Consider the following 17,588-nt stretch of genomic DNA (forward strand, 5'->3'; position numbering starts at 1 on the left):
CATAAGTTTCCTGAAAAGTTCAATTGCAAAACTTGAGCTTCACTCCCCCTTAGTGTGCTTCTGGTTAAGTACATATTTAAGCTATGTGATAAAACATAGGAATCAGGCCCAGGCAGTTGGACGTTATATTCCAGCTGTTGAAAGGACCAATGGGTAAAGGAACTGCAACTCAGAATAAGCATTGCTGCTATAAGAGAGCCTGTGTGACTATGCCTTAAAATACCAGTGACTCAAAGGCTAGATCTCCTGACAAACTTGATAGACATTGTTATGTCTCAGTTGCCTCTTACTCATGCTAGAAATCCAGCCATGTGGACATGGGAAAGAAGAGGACTCCAAAAGCCATACAACAGTAAACAAGGCTATCACGAAATGCAGTGTGAACACACAGGCAGAGTTACCATGACCGCTCCATGTAAAACCCAAACTTGAATTAGAGGGAGAATGAAGAATTTGTTTGCATGCAACTAAATCTCTTTGGAATACTGCATTCTCTTAATTTACTTCCAACAGCCAGATTCTTCTCAATATGTAGGCAAGTCTCATGTAAGTGAATTCTTTAAAAATGTCTGAAGCCCTAAACTTCTCCATCATATAATTTCTTAAACATCACTTTCACTTATTGCATTGTCAGCATATTAGGGGTGTTCTCCTCATCACATTCCAGCTCAGTCTCCTGACAATCTTAAATAGAAAAGGAACTAAATCTGAAAGACAGATAAATGTTTTTTTAATAATGTTAATACTTCTTTTGTGTGTGGAGGCTATTGTATTTGGAAAAATAATGTGAGAAAGACGGTGTTTTATTTATAATAATAATTAATAAATAATAGAATTTATAATAAGCATGAGGGCTTTGGAGATAAAGAGAATAATAATTTTGAAAAGAATATTCATTTGGTAAATCTTGAAGCAAAATCCAGTCTATTATGTATATGAAAGACATCCTCATTTGGATACAATTCTGAACAAATGTTTTTTGGCAGTTGTGGTGGGTTGACCTTGGCTAGCTGCCAGACCCCCACCCAGCTGCTCTCTCATTCCCCTTCCTCAACCGGACAGGGGGAGAAAATAAGATGAAAAAGCTTGTGGGTTGAGATAAGCACAGAGATATCACTACCAATTGCTATCACAGGCAAAACAGACTTGATTTGGGGAAAATGGATTTAATTTATTGCCAATTAAAATATAGTAGGATAGTGAGAAACAAAGACAAAAAGCTAAAAACACCTTTCCCTCACCCCCACCCCCTTCTTCCCAGGTGTCGTGGTTTAACCTCAGTTGGCAACTGAGCACCACACAGCCGCTCGCTCACTCCTCCCACCCCCCGGTGGGATGGGGGAGAGAATCGGAAGAGCACAAGTGAGAAAAACTCATGGGTTGAGATAAAAACAGTTTAATAATTGAAATAAAATGATAATAATAATGTAATAATAATAATAATAATACACAAAGCAAGTGATGCACAGTGCAATCGCTCACCACCCGCCGACCGATGCCCAGCCAGTCCCCGAGCAGCGGCCCCCCCCGGCCAGCTTTCCCCAGTTTATGTACTGAGCATGACGTCACATGGTATGGAATGTCCCTTTGGCCAGTTTAGCTGTGCCCCCTCCCAGCTTCTTGTGCACCTGTAGCCTTCTCAGTCAGTAGAGCATGGAAAACTAAAAAGTCCTTGGCTAGTGTAAGCATTACCTAGCAACAACTAAAACATCGGTGCCTTATCAACTTTGTTCTCATCCTAAATCCAAAACACAGCACTGTACCAGCTACTAGACAGGAAATTAACTCTGTCCCAGCCGATACCAGGACACCAGGGTCAACTTCACTCTTTCATTCCTGACTCTTCTATCTCCCTCCCACCCTGAGCAGTGCAGAGGGAATGGGGATTGGAAGGGTTGCGGTCAGTTCATAATAAATCGTCTCTGCCACTCCTTCCTCCTCACACTGTTCCCCCTGCTCCAGCGTGAGGTCCCTCCCACGGGGTACAGTCCTTTCCAAACTGCTCCAATGTGGATCCTTCCCACAGGCTGCAGTTCTTAAAGAACTACTCCATCATAGGTCCCCTCCACAGGGTACAGTCCATCAGGAACAGACTGCTCCAATGTGGGTCCCGCACAGGTCGCAGTTCCTGCCAGAAAACCTGCTCCTGGGTGAGCTCCTCTCCACAGTCCGCAGCTCCTATGTCGTATTTTAACCCCAGTTGGCAACCAAGCACCACACAGCCACTCGCTCACCCTCCCCCCCCGGTGGGATGGGGGAGAGAAATCGGAAGAGTAAAAGTGAGAAAACTCGTGGGTTGAGATAAGAACAGTTTAATAATTGAAATAAAATAAAATAAAGTAGTAATAATAATAACAATAATAATTTAAAAAATGTAGTGAAAAGGAAAACAACCAGAGAGAGAAAGAGAGGAACAAAACCCAGGAAAAATAAGTGGTGCAACTGCTCACCACTGACCGACCGACGCCCAGCCAGTCCCCGAGCAGCGATCACTGCCCCCCGGCCAGCTTTCCCCCAGTTTCTGTACTGAGCATGATGTCATATGGTATGGAATAGCCCTTTGGCCAGTTTGGGTCAGCTGTCCTGGCTGTGCCCCCTCCCAGCTTCTCTCTGGCAGGGCCTGAGAAGCTGAAAAGTCCTTGACTAGTCCTTGACTAGTGTAAGCACTACTTCGCAACATCAGTGTGTTATAAACATTATTCTCCTACTAAATCCAGAACACAGCATTATACCAGCTACTAGGAAGAAAATTAACTCTATCCCAGCCAATACCAGAACATCCTACCAGGAGCCTGCTCCTGTGTGGACTCTCCATGGGCTGCAGCTTCTTTCAGGGCATATATACCTGCTGTGGCATGGGGTCCTCCACAGGCTGCAGGGTGGATATCTGCTCCACCGTGAACCTCCATAGGCTGCAGGGGAAAAACCTGCATCACCATGGTCTTCTCCACAGGCTGCAGGGGAATCTGCTCTGGCGCCTGGAGCACCTCCTCCCCCTCTTTCTTCACTGACCTTGGTGTCTGCAGGGTTGTTTCTTACACATTTTTTTCTCACTCCTCTCTCACAGCTGCTGCACAGTGTTTTTTACCCTTTCTTAAATATGTAATCATGGAGGCGCCACCAGCTTCACTGATTGGTTCAGCAGTGGGTCTGTTTGGGAGCTGGCTGAAACTGGCTCTGTCGGACATGGGGCAGCCCCTGGTCTCTTCTCACAGAGGCCACCCCTGCACCCCCCACCCCGCTACCAAAACCTTGCCATGTAAAACCAATACAGCAGTATTCAGACTTTTGGGTAGCTTTTGCTTCGATGCTATTGGTAGACTCAGCTTTTCCTTTTTCACCTTCATTAAAGCAAATATTACTTTTTCAAGTGGCATTTAACTCAGATGGTTTCTTGCACGCCTATTGCCAAATGAGGTCATAATGGGCTTCACAGACAAGAGAGCTACTAAAAGAAAAACCTACAATAATATTCTTTAGTCAGAAATACCTATTTAAAAGAAGAAATATTTTTGGCACTCTAATTATAGTGGATGGCAGCAACTTTATCTTGGTCTTAATAGTGAGCATAGCATAATGGGCTGCATTATTTTTACATTTTTGTGAGTTTGCTAACACCCAAGGACTGTGGTATTTAGGTAAGATGCTGTTGTGGTCCTGACCAGAAGACTTTTGTACATCGAGGAGATAGTGACCCATGTAACAGATAACCTGAGCAGGCCCAGGCCTGTGCTGTGCTGCACTATGCTGCATATCATAGAATCATAGAATAGTTTGGGTTGGAAGGGACCTTTAAAGGTCATCTAGTCCAACCCCCCTGCCGTGGGCAGGGACATCTTCAACTAGATCAGGCTGCTCAGAGCCCTGTCCAACCTGACCTGGAATGTTTCCAGGGATGGGGCATCCACCACCTCTCTGGGCAACCTGTGCCAGTGCTTCACCACCCTCAGCGTAAAAAATGTCTTCCTTATATCTAGTCTAAATCTACCCCCCTTTAGTTTAAAGCCATTCCCCTTTGTCCTGTCGCAACAGGCCCTGCTAAAAAGTTTGCCGCCATCTTTTTTATAAGCCCCCTTTAAGTACTGAAAGGCTGCAATAAGGTCTCCCCGAAGCCTTCTCTTCTCCAGGCTGAACAACCCCAACTCTCTCAGCCTTTCTTCAGAGGAGAGGTGCTCCATCCCCCTGATCATTTTCGTGGCCCTCCTCTGGACCCGCTCCAACAGGTCCCTGTCTTTCTTATGCTGAGGGCTCCAGAGCTGAACACAGTATTCCAGGTGGGGTCTCACCAGAGCAGAGTAGAGGGGCAGAATCACCTCCCTCGACCTGCTGGCCACGCTGCTTTTGATGCAGCCCAGGATACGATTGGCCTTCTGGGCTGCGAGTACACATTGCTGGCTCATGTCCAGCTTTTCATCCACCAGTACCCCCAAGTCCCTCTCTGCAGGGCTGCTCTCAATCCCTTCATCCCCCAGCCTGTACTGATACCGGGGGTTGCCCCGACAGGTGCAGGACCTTGCACTTGGCCTTGTTGAACCTCATGAGGTTCACACAGGCCCACTTCTCCAGCTTGTCCAGGTCCCTCTGGATGGCATCCTGTCCCTCTGGCGTGTCGACCACACCACTCAGCTTGGTGTCATCTGCAAACTTGCTGAGGGTGCACTCGATCCCACTATGTCATTGATGAAGATATTAAGCAGTACCAGTCCCAATACGGACCCCTGTGGGATGCTACTCGTCACCGATCTCCATCTGGACATTGAGCCGTTGACCACTACCCTCTGGATGCAACCATCCAACCAATTCCTCACCCACCATACAGTCCACCCATCAAATCCATACCTCTCCAGTTTAGAGAGAAGGATGTTGTGGGGGCCCGTGTCAAAGGCCTTACAGAGGTCCAGATAGACATCTGTAGCCCTTCCCGTGTCCACTGATGCAGTCACTCCATCCTAGAAGGCCACTAGGTTGGTCAGGCAGGACTTGCCCTTGGTGAAGCCATGCTGGCTCTCTCGAATCACCTCCCTGTCCTCCATGTGCCTTAGCATAGCTTCCAGGAGGATCTGCTCCATGATCTTCCCAGGCACAGAGGTGAGAGTGACTGGCCTGTAGTTCCCCGGGCCCTCCTTTTTTCCCTTTTTAAAAATGGGGGTTATGTTTCCCCTTTTCCAGTCAGTGGGAACTTCACCGGACTGCCACGACTTCTCAAATACGATGGAGAGTGGCTTAGCAACTTCATCCGCCAGTTTCCTCAGGACCCTTGGATGCACCTCATCAGGTCCCATGGACTTGTGCACCTTCAGGTGCCTTAGATGGCCTTGAACCTGATCTTCTCCCACACTGGGCGGCTCTTCATTCTCCCAGTCCCCGCCTTTGCCTTCTGCAGCTTGGGCGGTGAGGCTCGAGCACTTGCCGGTGAAGACCGAGGCAAAGAAGTCATTGGGTACCTCTGCTTTCTCCGTGTCCCGGGTAACCAGGTCTCCCGTTTCATTCCGGAGAGGGCCCACATTTTCCCTCGTCTTCCTTTTATCCCTGACGTACGTATAGAAGCTTTTCTCGTTGCCCTTGACGTCCCTGGCCAGATTTAATTCTATCAGGGCTTTAGCTTTCCTAACCTGATCCCTGGCTGCTCGGACAATTTCTCTGTATCCCTCCCAGGCTACCTGTCCTTGCTTCCACCCTCTGTAGGATTCCTTTTTGCGTCTGAGTTTTTCCAGGAGCTCCTTGTTCATCCATGCAGGCCTCCTGGCGTTTTTGCCTGACTTCCTCTTTGTTGGGATGCATCGCTCCTGAGCTTGAAGGAGGTGATCCTTGAATATTACCCAGCTTTCTTGGGCCCCTCTTCCCTCCAGGGCTTTGTCCCATGGCACTCTACCAAGCAGATTCCTGAAGAGGCCAAAGTCTGCTCTCCTGAAGTCCAGGGTAGTGAGCTTGCTGTGCGCCCTCCTCGGTGCCCTAAGGATCTTGAACTCCACCATTTCGTGGTCGCTGCAGCCCAGGCTGCCCTTGAGCTTCACATTCCCCACCAGCCCCTCCTTGTTGGTGAGAACAAGGTCCAGCGTAGCACCTCTCCTCGTTGGCTCCTCTACCACTTGGAGAAGGAAGTTATCATCGATGCATTCCAGGAACCTCTCGGATTGCTTATGCCCTGCCCTGTTGTCCCTCCAACAGATGTCGGGGTGGTTGAAGTCCCCCATGAGGGCCAGGGCTTGTGAGCGTGAGGCTGCTCCTATCTGTCCATAGAGGGCCTCATCCGCTCGGTCTTCCTGGTCAGGTGGCCTGTAGCAGACCCCCACTGTAATGTCACCTGTCTCTGCCTTCCCTTTAATTCTGACCCACAAGCTCTGGGTCGGCTCATATATAGCTTGGCCTTCAGCCATTTTTTGTGCTGTACAAATTCCTTGGCTGAAGGATAAATTTAGCTGGTTGATTTTAACAGAGGAGCCTGTAGGCAGCTTCTACTTGGTAAAGGCAATTATGCCACCTGCGTGTCCTTGCCTTTATCTGAAAGTGCAGCAAGAAGGTCTCATGTGAACATCCTTTAGGGATAGAGTTCTTTTCTGCTTTTTGTTTTACAGTAGAAATGATGTATAGAGTTGTTTTCTTTTAAGACAATCCTGTAATAGCTCAAAAGATCAAAATGGGGTAACCCTTCCACCCATCTGTAGTGTGCTGCATCCTGATCAACAGGGGGCCTGTTCAATGCTGTACAGCTTGGGGTTCCCGTCATCCAAAGGGACATAGGATTATCTATGCTATCCTTGCCTTCTTTATAGTCTTAGTTCTTATAAATAGCATTTTAAATGGTACTTTACAGAGTCTGAGTGGTTTTCTTACTGGGATCATAATGAACCAGCACTTCCTGGTACAAAAGAGATGCACGGAAAAAAACAGCTAAGATTTTGAAAATTGTGAACTTTTGTTATTGTTTTTATTAGTAATATAGTTGACAAGACTATGTCTGACTTAACATTGTGATCATCAGAAACTATTCTAAGAGGAGTAGATTCTCAGCATAAGATCTTTTGTGTTTGTTCAGAGCCCTCAAAATTAAACTATTCCTTACAAGAATAAAAATATTTATTTGTAAATTCAGAACATTTTCTTGATGTATTACACAGTGCATTTCTTATACACTGCAGTTAAATAAGTTTACCCAAAAAATACTTAAAAATCTTGTCAGGATTTGAAGGATCTGTTTTCATATTTATTTTCTTTTCCTCTAGCTGTTATAGGTATTTTCATAATTTTTTTTTAATCTGGGGTTAATTTTACTTCATAGTAAAGTCCAAGGTAGTAAATTTGATTTAAATGCTCTTGTGCAAACTTCAGAATGTGTTTAGCTTCCTCTATATGTTATACTTGTTAAATTCAGGACAATTAATGGCCTAGCCAGAAAGAGAGGTATAGGGTATCTGCTGTCCCTTTGAACTGATGATTGGGATTTTAGGAAACAGCATGGAAGAAGACTTGCTATTTCCAGTTTCTTCTGCAAGTGTGTCCAGCAATGTGCAGTTCATCCATGGTGTGAACACTGCAAACTTTACTCACCCCACCCCAGATCAGCAAAGATAAACTGCTCCAGCAATAGGGTAATAAGATGCTTCTGGTTATATAATAACTAATACTCCAGTTTCTCTTCAGATCGTATAAATCTTATGCCTTTTACTAAAGATTTCCGTGGAGAGGAACAGGCACGAGTGTCGAGGAATTTTTTGAGGCTTGAGTGGTTAAACATTGGAACAGGCTGCCCAGGGAAGTGGTTGAGTCACCATCCCTGGAGGTATTTAAAAGACATGTAGATGAGGCACTTAGGGACATGGTTTAGTGGGCATGGTGGTGTTGGGTTGACGGACTCGATGATCTTGGAGGTCTTTTCCAACCTTAATGATTCTATGATTCTATGATTCTATGATTCTGCTTGTTCAGGGTCTGATGTTGTAGTCAGTATCCAGCTCTCAAAGCTTAGAAGCAAGCCATCGAAAGATTTACTGTGAACAGCAAACTTTCCTATTAACCTACGTGAGTTTATTAATTTGGTTGTTTGCGGTCTGAATAGTAATGGAGTCCGATAGCAAACACAGGATCATAAGCGATACCGTGGCCCCAAATTTATTGTGCCCCCAAATTTAAACACAGTGTACAAAAATGAAGCAGAATAATTAATCTCTCTAAGTTTTGTAAATCACATCATTACCATCTTTAACTATTCCTACATAGGAATTTTTTAATTCTTAAATCCAGAATGCAAACTGAAATGTAGCTATTTTTGATTCCATGTGATTTTCCACTAATGAAAGTATTTACACCAATCTTTGGAAAGTAGAAAAATGGAAATTTTAAACAGTTGTACATCTATCTCATTTCTTATACAGTCACATTGGTTTGCCAGCTTTTTCAGTAAAATAATAGCAAATATTAATTACATTCAACCTTTAAATTGTAGAAGCTGATGTTCTGGAGAAAAAGAGTGAGTGTTGCCTGTTCTTTAGTCCTGAAAAGAAAAGGGTTAATCAGCTTTATCTGCCAACATCGCTGCTGGTTCCCAAAGATCATACATCTTACAGTTAGGTATGCATGAAAAAGACAGGGATTGGGTCTATTTAACAACTCTGATCCTGTCTAATTTTAATTAGTAATAAAATCTGATTCTATCAGAAATCTGGTGTCTAATCCACTGTGCCTTGATCATGCAGGAATGTATCTGTGCACAAAAATTGTGACACTTAAATGTCATGAGTTAACATTTAACACAGTGCATATGATTTTGTTTCATTTCAGTGAGTAACATTAGAGAAGGAAAAGTTAGTCTTCGCAAATACCTTGTTGCTAGCTCTGAAAAATATCAGCTACAACAAGCAAAGCACTTTCATGTGGAAAAAAAAAATAAAACAACCCTTCAAGAGTCAGAGTACTATTTTATAACACTTGTGACTTGCAGAGTGTTCTAACATGTCTCTTTGTACTCCAGTAAACACTGGGTTAGAGATCGTCATCTTTACTCACATCAGCAAACATCAGTCATATACAAACAACTTCATTTGAAATTGAAATGTAGGCTATACTTGAACCCTATAAATTCTCTTTACCTTTTGGAAAAGCAGTAGGGACTTTTAGGGACTAACTTTACAGTACCTAAAATGCCCGCTCTGTCATTTTTAAGATATAAAGGTAATCATTTAAATAAGTTTTTTTTTCTTCTTTTTATTTTCTTGCATTATAAATTCAATCAAAGATTATTTATTGCACTGTACCCAAGTATCTCTTGGCACTTTGTGAATTTCCTTTCCTTACCAAACTGCCTCTTTTCAATATATATTAATGCCAGAGTCCAATACTCTCTGACCAGGTTCTTTTAGATATTCCACGCATGAAGGGTGTAAAGTTTAATATTAAATTTACTTATTTGAAGATAATTGATGTTACACAGGATTTTTTTATTTAGCAGATTGATCCAGCAATATACTGCAAACACAATACAAATGTAAGTTACACTTAGCAAAAGATAGCTATTGCAATACACAGTTCAATCACAATACCAATGTGATCCCCATTACTGGTCACTATAATTTGCTCACCATCATGACACTGGGCATCCCCAATCGCCAGGAAGGAATACATGTGTTGAAACCAGCTCAAGCCCGTTGCTCTATTTGAAATTCTTTTGTTAGTTGTTTAGTTTTTATACTCTCTGTTGGGCTGAGCCACGTATTCACTCCCCCCATGCTAGTCTGGCTAACTCAGGGAGAAACATTTACACCACCAGTTGATCGACTCAGTTGTGATGTAGTCAGTTGATGCACTCAAAGGCCACCCTCTGGTCCCTTTCATGTTGAGATAAAGTCAGCTTTCTTTGCATTAGCTGTAGTCAGTCACACCCTGCATTATTCCCTGAGCTTCATGAGCACATCGCCCTTGACCATCTCCTCTGAGCCTTCTTCATAGAATCATAGAATGTTTTGGGTTGCAAGGGACATTTAAAGATCATCTAGTGCAACCCCCCTGCCGTGGGCAGGGACATCTTTCACTAGATCAAGTTGCTCAAAGCCCTGTCCAACCTGACCTTGAACACTTCCAATGATGGGGCATCCACAACTTCTCTGGGAAACCTGTTCCAGTGTCTCACCACCCTCATAATAAAAAATTTCTTCCTTATGTCCAATCTAAATCTTCCCTCTTTCAGTTTAAAACTGTTGCCCATTGTCCTGTCACTACGGGCCTTGGTAAAAAGTGTCTGTGTCATTCCCCCCGCCCCCCGCCCTGTACTTCACTGCACTGTCTCACATAAATTACAGAATGGAAGAATAATCACTCAGAAAGTGAAAACAGTAGGAAGAGAATACTGTGTATGTGACATTCCCCAACAAAAGGTAGACCGAGGGAGATACAAATAACATTTAAGGTTGATCTTTTAATGCTTTAGATACCTGAGTGCATTGGCTGCTAGTGCTTAGGAGGTTGTGGTAAATAATAATGCGCTACCTCTATTTTTCCAAACCTGTTCCTCTCATCCATGCTCAAATACAATTCTTTGCTGAATGACTATAATCCCAGAATCTTTTTTTCTAAACAACTCCAGTTTGGCTTTGCTCACTTTACTCTGAAAGAGCAAACTAAACTTTTTCTGGCTTGTATATTGTTCACGGTAACAGATCATACACTCTTCTCAGTTACATGTAGGTGACTTCATTGCCTTTACACTCTTTCTTCAGTGTTGTACAGAGGGAACGCAGGACAGAATTTTCTCTACAGTGGAATCCCAGTGAGCAGTTCTGTCAATGACAGGCCAAACCCACTAAATTTGTACTCTCTCTCGCAGAACTAAATGGACTTTATCATATTAATATAAATAAAAATGTATTCATAGCAGCAAAGTAAGAAGCTGTTATGACTTCAAATATGCATATGCGCGGTCAAATATAGCATAGGAAGGAGCTGAGGAAAGGTTTTTCAGAGCAGACAAACACTTCAGTATTTCCTATTTAGCTCAGGCTTCAGAAAGAGAAGAAATCCATATAATCCATGGAATATAAAAAGTATTAGGAAGGCTTGCACTGTGATTTTCAATGATATGTGAGATCTAGTTCTTTTCCTTTAGCAACTTCTATGTCATCCTTCTCTGGTCTGCTAGTGAAATCCATCCTCTTACATATGTATCAGGACTTGTGAGAATTCAGAACAGACCCTGTTACAAAGTTTAAAAAGTATCAGATGCATCTTAATGCATCGAGACTGGTGAGGGGTCTGGAGAACAAGTCTTATGAGGAGCGGCTGAGGGAACTGGGGTTGTTTAGCCTGGAGAAAAGGAGGCTGAGGGGAGACCTCATCGCTCTCTACAACTACCTGAAGGGAGGTTGTAGCGAGGTGGGTGTCGGTCTCTTCTCCCAAGTAACTAGCAATAGGACGAGAGGAAATGGCCTCAAGTTGTGCCAGGGGAGGCTTAGATTGGATGTAAGGAAAAATTTCTTTACTGAAAGAGTGGTGAAACATTGGAACAGGCTGCCCAGGGAAGTGGTGGAGTCCCCATCCCTGGAGGTATTTAAAAGACGAGTAGATGAGGCACTTAGGGACATGGTTTAGTGGACATGGTGGTGTTGGGTTGACAGTTGGACTCGATGATCTTAGAGGTCTTTTCCAACCTCAATGATTCTATGATTCCATGATTCTATGATTAAGGAAGATAAGTCTTCAGACAACATCAGATTCTCTGAATCTGACTTTGGGAACTAATAAGAACAATCTTCATTTTATAGCAGTGACTGGTTCGAATGGGGAAGGGGATAAAACCAGGCTCACTAGAGATGAGCCTAGGGGTGGCGTGCCAATGCCGGGGGCGAAATCGATAGCCCAGCTCAAGTGCATCTACACCAATGCACGCAGCATGGGCGGCAAACAGGAGGAGCTGGAAGCCATTGTGCAGCGGGAGAGATATGACTTAGTCGCCGTCACAGAAACATGGTGGGGTGACTCTCACAATTGGGGTGCTGCAATGGATGGCTATAAACTCTTCAGAAGGGACAGGCGAGGAAGGAGAGGCGGTGGGGTGGCCCTGTATGTTAGGGAGTGTTTTGATTGTCTAGAGCTCAACGATTGTGATGATGATACGGTCGAGTGTTTATGGGTAAGGATGAGGGGGAAGGCCAACGAGGCAGATATCCTGCTGGGAGTCTGTTATAGACCACCCAACCAGGATGAAGGGGCGGATGAAGCATTCTACAAGCGGCTGGCAGAAGTCTCTCAATCGCTAGCCCTTGTTCTCGTGGGGGACTTCAACTTCCCGGACGTCTGCTGGAAATACAACACGGCAGAGAGGAAGCAGGCTAGGAGGTTCCTGGAGTGTGTGGAAGACAACTTCCTGACACAGCTGGTAAGTGAGCCTACCAGGGGAGGTGCCTTGCTCGACCTGCTGTTTACAAACAGAGAAGGACTGGTGGGAGATGTGGTGGTCGGAGGCTACCTTGGGCTTAGCGACCTAGAAATGGTAGAATTCTTGATTCTCGGTGAAGTAAGGAAGGGGGGCAGCAAAACCACAACCATGGACTTCCGGAGGGCGGACTTTGGCCTGTTCAGGACGCTGGTTGAGAGAGTCCCTTGGGAGACGGTCCTGAAGGGCAAAGGGGTCCAGGAAGGCTGGACATTCTTCAGGAAGGAAGTCTTAAAGGAGCAGGAGCAGGCTGTCCCCATATGCCGTAAGAAGAACGGGCAGGGAAGACGACCGGCCTGGCTGAACGGGGAGCTCTTGCTGGGACTCAGGAAAAAAAGGAGAGTTTACCGCTTGTGGAAGAAGGGGCAGGCGACTCAAGAAGAGTACAGGGATCTCGTTAGGTCATGCAGAGAGGAAATGAGAAAGGCAAAAGCCCAGCTAGAACGCAATCTGGCTGCTGTCGTTAGAGACAACAAAAAATGTTTTTACAAATATATTAATGACAAGAAGAGAGCCAAGGAGAATCTCCATCCTTTATTGGATGCGGGGGGGAACATTGTCACCGAGGATGAGGAAAAGGCTGAGGTACTCAATGCCTTCTTTGCCTCAGTCTTTAACAGGCAGACCAGTTATCCTCAGGGTATTCAGCCCCCTGAGCTGGAAGACAGGGACGGCGAGCAGGATGAACCCCCCATAATCCAAGAGGAAGCAGTCAATGACCTGCTACGCCACCTGGATGCTCACAAGTCTATGGGGCCGGATGGGATCCACCCGAGAGTGCTGAGGGAGCTGGCGGAGGAGCTTGCCAAGCCGCTCTCCATCATTTATCAGCAGTCCTGGTTAACGGGGGAGGTCCCGGACAACTGGAGGCATGCCAGTGTGATGCCCATCTACAAGAAGGGCCAGAAGGAGGATCCAGGGAACTACAGGCCTGTCAGCCTGACCTCGGTGCCGGGGAAGGTTACGGAGCAGTTCATCTTGAGGGCGCTCACAAGGCATGCGCGGGACAACGAGGGGATCAGGCCCAGCCAGCACGGATTCATGAGAGGCAAGTCTTGCTTGACCAACCTGATCTCCTTCTATGACCAGGTGACCCGCCTAGTGGATGAGGGAAAGGCTGTGGATGTGGTCTACCTGGACTTCAGCAAGGCCTTTGACACCGTCTCCCACAGCATTCTCCTAGAGAAGCTGGCGGCTCACGGCTTAGACAGGTGGACTCTTCGCTGGGTAAAAAACTGGCTGGACGGCCGGGCCCAGAGAGTTGTGGTGAATGGAGTTCAATCCAGTTGGCGGCCGGTCACGAGTGGTGTTCCCCAGGGCTCAGTTTTGGGGCCGGTCTTGTTCAATATCTTTATCAATGATCTGGATGAGGGGATCGAGTGCACCCTCAGGAAGTTTGCAGACGACACCAAGTTGGGCGGGAGTGTTGATCTGCTCGAGGGTAGGAAGGCTCTGCAGAGGGACCTGGACAGGCTGGATCGATGGGCCCAGGCCAACTGTATGAGGTTTAAGAAGGCCAAGTGCCGGGTCCTGCACTTGGGTCACAACAACCCCATGCAGCGCTACAGGCTTGGGGAAGAGTGGCTGGAAAGCTGCCTGTTGGAAAAGGACCTGGGGGTGTTGGTCGACAGCCGGCTGAACATGAGCCGGCAGTGTGCCCAGGCAGCCAAGAAGGCCAATGGCATCCTGGCCTGTATCAGAAATAGTGTGGCCAGCAGGAGTAGGGAAGTGATCGTGCCCCTGTACTCGGCCCTGGTGAGGCCGCACCTCGAATACTGTGTTCAGTTTTGGGCCCCTCACTACAAGAAGGATGTCGAGGTGCTGGAGTGTGTCCAGAGAAGGGCAATGAAGCTGGTGAAGGGTCTGGAGAACAAGTCTTATGAGGAGCAGCTGAGGGAACTGGGACTGTTCAGCCTGGAGAAAAGGAGGCTGAGGGGAGACCTCATGGCTCTCTACAACTACCTGAAAGGAGGTTGTAGCGAGGTGGGTGTCGGTCTCTTCTCCTAAGTAACAAGTGGAAACGGCCTCAAGTTGCGCCGGGGGAGGTTTAGATTGGACATGAGGAAAAATTTCTTTACTGAAAGAGTGGTTAAACATTGGAAGAGGCTGCCCAGGGAAGTGGTTGAGTCACCATCCCTGGAAGTATTTAAGAGATGTGTAGTTGAGGCGCTTAGGGACGTGGTTTAGTGGCCATGGTGGTGTTGGGTCGATGCTTGGACTCGATGATCTTAGAGGTCTTTTCCAACCTTAATGATTCTATGATTCTATGATTCTAAGTGATTCACAGTGACCCAAGGACAACACTTTTAGGGTTGCATCTCTCTCTGGTTTTTTGTTTGGTTTTTTTTTGCAATATACAGTAAAATTAATTGCAACATACAGTAAAAGTAATTGCAATGATATATTTCTATAAACAGTCTGTTGAAAAATATTTCCCACACACAATTTTACCACACTTAAGTCCTCTTTATGAAAAGTAAAATTTTTAATTTTTTTTAAACAGGCAGAGGGGAAAAAAGAAGACTTTTTCAACATTTTAAAAAGGAAAAAGAACTAAAGGAAACTAGTTTGTCATTGCTTCCAGTTTCACTAAAATGTATTAACCCCCAAATATTTCTGGAAATAATTAATATTGACATGCATATATTTTAATGGATTAAAAAAGACATTTGAAAAAATTTGACTAGCTCTATTTAGAGCAGATAGTGAAATGCACTTACTCCACGTTAAAATCTCTTTCCTTACCCACTCCCTTCTTTTTTTCCCTTGCTCTTCTGTTGAGAATTATTCCCCAGGAATAAGTACCAAAACACTTCATTTGTAGCCTATTCAAATAAATGGGAGCCTTACCACTGAATTACATGTGTTTTGCACCAGAACATATGTTTTGTAGAGTTTACAGGAAGATCTGAAAGTCATCTAAAATGAAAACGCACCATTCACTATCCAAGGAACCCACTGTGCAGACAAGGGACTGGCTTCTCCTTCTGTCTGTTAACATTACTGTAACTTCCAGGAGAACAACCTAAACACAGTAGGACCCGATTTTCCATTGACTTGCATCTTGTATAGCCATTTGCATGTTTACCTTGGTTAACCTTGTGGAATCTGATTCTTAAAACCACTCCTGTTGTTGTTTGTAACATGAATTACTATATAATGCTTCATTGTCCCTTCAAGAAAGGCAGAGAAATAACTCCAGAATACCAGTTGTTGAAAACAGATTGCAAAAAAAATTGTTTACTTTCTAGTTCAGCTCTTTCTTGCATGTGAACAATCTAAACAAAGACACAAGGGATGCATATGCATGGAGAATTAGATTTGCCTTACCTGACCAGGTACTGATTTTAAAAAGTTGTTCCTCAAAATATGCCTCATGTATACAACTAATATTGCAAAGCAACAAAGAATAAAGCACAGTATCTGTAAAATATTGATGACTAGAAAAAACAGCTACTGAGATTGCAATTATTTCACAATAAAGGTGCAGTGATTTATTTGTTCTAATGTCTCTACTTTATGCACTTTCCATGTGAGAAGCAGGCATTGTTTATTTTGTTTCATTTGTTGTTGATTGCTGCATAAAGACTTCGGTAAATTCAGCTTTGTTCTTTTGAATTCATAGCAAACCTTCCAGAATAAATGTATTAAACAGTAGTTTCATGATGAAGGGGTTTACTTTAATCAGAACACAAGAACAAATAGGAAAATCAATATTGATTTGTGCGTTCTTTGTCATTCACAACCAAAGGAAAACACATCATAGTCTGAAAGCCCTTGAATTGTCTAAACAATTGAAATCACTGGACACTGCAACAGTTATCTGTGGTAAGTGGTGTTAACAATGGCATTATTAATTATACGAGTGGGTTTTGCAACATCACTTAGACTATCAAAACATTAGGCATTACATTTTGTGGCTTGCAATGTTGATCACTCAGATTTAACAGAGCCACCTCTAAGGGCTCAACATACTAGATTTCAGAGCAGTTGTCGTGGTTTAATCTCAGTCGGCAACTAAGCACCACGCAGCCGCTCGCTCACTCCCCCCCACCCGGTGGGATGGGGGAGAGAATTGGAAGAGCACAAGTGAGAAAAACTCGTGGGTTGAGATAAAAACAGTTTAATAATTGAAATAAAATGATAATAATATGATGATAATAATAATAATACACAAAACAAGTGATGCACAGTACAATTGCTCACCACCCGCCGACCGATGCCCAGCCAGTCCCCGAGCGGCGGCCCCCCCGGCCAGCTTTCCCCAGTTTATGTACTGAGCATGACGTCACATGGTATGGAATGTCCCTTTGGTCAGTTTGGCTGAGCCCCCTCCCAGCTTCTTGTGCACCTCCAGCCTTCTCAGTCGGTAGAGCATGGAAAACTGAAAAGTCCTTGGCTAGTGTAAGCATTACCTAGCAACAACTAAAACATCCATGCGTTATCAACTTTGTTCTCATCCTAAATCCAAAACACTGTACCAGCTACTAGGAAGGAAATTAACTCTATCCCTGCCGAAACCAGGACAGAAGTGTTAAAGAATTTCTTTATTTCTTGCAGATGTCCATTAGATATATGCATAGGGCTAAACCTTATCAAGTGGATTCCCTTCTGGTATCCCTATATTTTCTCATTTCACTGATAGCCACCAGTATCTTAGAAAAGTGAAACTAGGGTTTCCTATCTAAACCATGATGAAACGTGATGTAATGACGATTTGGGCCCTGATGGGATGCACCCACAAGTGCTGAGGGAGCTGGCAGATGTCATTGTGAGGCCACTCTCTATTATCTTTGATCGATCATGGCGACTGGGAGAAACTCCCAAAGACTGGAGGAAAGCAAATGTCACTCCTATCTTCAAGAAGGGTAAGAAGGATGACCCAGGGAACTACAGGCCAGTCAGCCTCACCTCAATCCCTGGGAAGGTGATGGAGCAGCTAATCCTGGAAACTATTTCCAGGCACATTAAGGACAAGAAAATAATCAGGAGTAGTCAGCATGGATTCACCAAGGGGAAGTCATGCTTGACCAACTTGATAACCTTCTATGATGAAGTGACTGGCCCCGTAGATGAGGGGAGAGCAGTGGATATTGTCTACCTAGAGTTCAGTAAGGCTTCTGACACTGTCTCCCATAAGATCCTCCTAGAGAAGCTGTTGATCTAT

The 17,588-nt window shown here is 44.7% G+C and overlaps 1 non-coding gene across 1 annotated transcript; it reads left to right on the forward strand.

Annotated features, from left to right (window-relative positions):
- Positions 1–7,621: 7,621 nt before the first annotated feature.
- Positions 7,622–7,734, forward strand: LOC143172300 (U5 spliceosomal RNA). The gene has a single exon (XR_012997322.1). It is a non-coding gene; the product is annotated as a U5 spliceosomal RNA (small nuclear RNA).
- The last annotated feature ends 9,854 nt before the right edge of the window (positions 7,735–17,588 follow it).

This window comes from Aptenodytes patagonicus, chromosome W, assembly GCF_965638725.1.
Source record: "Aptenodytes patagonicus chromosome W, bAptPat1.pri.cur, whole genome shotgun sequence".
NCBI lineage: Eukaryota > Metazoa > Chordata > Aves > Sphenisciformes > Spheniscidae > Aptenodytes > Aptenodytes patagonicus.